The 2,530-nt window shown below is 39.2% G+C and overlaps 1 long non-coding RNA gene across 1 annotated transcript; it reads left to right on the top strand.

Annotated features, from left to right (window-relative positions):
* LOC137201121 (uncharacterized) lies at positions 1-1,891 on the top strand. The gene is made up of 3 exons (XR_010932130.1): positions 1-210; positions 327-410; positions 1,735-1,891. It is a non-coding gene; the product is annotated as an uncharacterized lncRNA (long non-coding RNA).
* The last annotated feature ends 639 nt before the right edge of the window (positions 1,892-2,530 follow it).

The following is a 2,530-nucleotide window of genomic DNA, read 5'->3' as shown; positions in this document are numbered from 1 at the left end:
CTACGTATCGCAGTGGATGACTCCAATTCACTGGTAAGACTCAGTTCAAAGTTTGGAGCCAGACTGGATACCGTTGAAAAGCTGCTGGAACGAGCTGGGGAGCTGGACTTAGAGGTCATTGGAGTCAGCTTCCATGTAGGCAGCGGGTGCACTGACAGTTTGACGTTCAAGCAGGCCATAACAGATGCCAGACATGTCTTTGACATAGCAGTAAGTCATTGTGATAGCAATATAACATGAAAAAATTAAATTAATTTTTAGCAGATTGCTGCTGCTAATAACATTTTGATTGATATGACTGATTGATGGCTGATATCTTTTCTCAGAGTTTGTTGGGATTCCAAATGAGACTCTTGGATATTGGTGGAGGATTTTCTGCGATTGGGGACTTTCAAATGAAATTTCAAGAGGTAAAATTGAAAGAAATATACAATGCTAGTGCTCATTCATTGTTGTGCTGCACCCTCATTACCCAGGTCAAATTGACAAAAGGAGTTAAAAAAAGGACATTTACAGAATTGCACAGAAGTAATTACTACATCTAAAACAATCTTTTTCCTGTTTTCCCTTAAGGACTATAGACTGTCAAGGAACCTTTGAATGCTGGGAAAAAAATTTGTGCATATTAAAAAGGCAATCAAGCAATTTAGTACTGCACTTCCATATACCGGGGGACTTGTGAGAGACTTTTTTTTCAATGGTCAAAATCAATGCAGCAGAGGCCGAGATATCCTGACTTATAGTTCCTATCGTCTGAGTCAAGCTTCAAAGACCAGGCTCCTACACTTCCCATAATGCAACTCAATAGTATATTTTATTACAGTGGTTCCCAACCAAGCACATGGGTCCAGGTCTGAAAAGTGAAGCCAATGCAGAGGTGCCTTAAACCTGCATTCTTTCTAATGGCCAGCAGGGGGTGACTCCACTGGTTGCAAAAAGAAGTCTAATTGTATGAAAGTCTATGAGAAAATGATCCTACTTCCACAGCCTCCACAACCCAGTGGGTGATGTCACGGTGACTACATCCATATTTTTTTACAGTCTATGTTCCCGACATCCCTACCAGACAAGCTCATCTACCCTTCATTGATCCCACCCATTATGTTCTAAATGTGTTTAATTGATTTTAAAATGGATATTATTATGACCATTTTTTCATACTACTGAATTGTCTTCGTTTGGGCTGGGTTTGTTAAGTTTGCCGTCATACTATTAGCACGTGGTGTGTCAGAAGCTGGACCCTCCAACCTTAGATATTATACATAATTACTGTAACTCTTTTCTTGTTAAGTGTACTGTTTTCCCTCAAAGACAATTCGTGATTTCAAAGAACCTTTAAATGAACAGTCCACCTGAGTGTACAAAACAACCACTGCCAAGCATAAAAATGTGAGGATTTTTTTGAGAGGTTGTGGTGTACCAACATATCACAGAAAGCCTCTGGGTCCAAATGTACCTACGTCTTCTTCATTATAAGTGCCTCTATGATTTCTTTATTATCAAGGTTTCCCTACCTCAAGCAAGTGTGATGACATTTTGATGAAACTTCAACATTTGGTATCCATCCAGCCTCTCTAATTCATAGAAACACATGCAGAAACCAGTTGCTTGTGATGTGAATGATACTGGTTACTGTTGGCCACTTTTTATTTGAGTGTCAGCTAAATTAAATATTAATAAAAGGTGTTATACCATTGAAATATCCAATTAATCTATTGTGTTTTGTCCTCCAAGGTTTCAGAAGTCATTAATGGGGCACTGGATAAATTCTTCCCACCTGACAGCGGGGTGCAGATTATTGCAGAACCAGGCCGATACTACGTGGAATCAGCCTTCACACTGGCAGTAAACGTCATTGCCAAAAGAGTTGACATAGATCATATGGCTGAACACAACAGTAATGTATATTTATGTCTTTTGAAGCCACATGAATGTTGCCTGTCCACTTTTAACAAACGCTAAAGATACCAGATTACTTCAGCTGAGTGGCTGTATTTAAATTTATATTCATTTTAAATACAAGAGGTGTGAGTGAAAGTTAACAACTACCAGATGTGTCTGATGGCACTATGTGGCAATGCATTACTACACTACATCAAGATTCATATTCAGTAGACAGCAAAGCTTAGCCCCTGAGTAACCATAATCTTGATTTTCAGGGTTGTAGTTACTCACTTTGTGCAGAGCCACAGATACCTGGTTGCATGTGGTGGAGGGCAAGAGAGACAATGGCTAAAAAGGATCATTTTCATCATAATTTTCCCTTTACTTTCCTTTTTTAAAACATGCATATTTGATAGATCTAGTTACCTTTTCAGTAACTTTCATTATGTTTCATGTATTTTTTCCAGACGGTGAGGAAAACAGCTCTGACAGAATGATGTACTACATTAATGATGGAGTGTATGGCTCCTTGAATACCATTATCAACGATCCTGTCCAGACCGTTGTTGCACCATACCTTCACAAGGTGAACTTGAACTATATTTGCCACATAAGAACAGGGGGGGTGGGGGGGTGCTGAGCAAAA

The sequence above is a fragment of the Thunnus thynnus genome, chromosome 17 (genome assembly GCF_963924715.1).
Source record: "Thunnus thynnus chromosome 17, fThuThy2.1, whole genome shotgun sequence".
Classification (NCBI taxonomy): Eukaryota; Metazoa; Chordata; class Actinopteri; order Scombriformes; family Scombridae; genus Thunnus; species Thunnus thynnus.
This window is presented reverse-complemented; position numbering and strand designations above follow the sequence as displayed.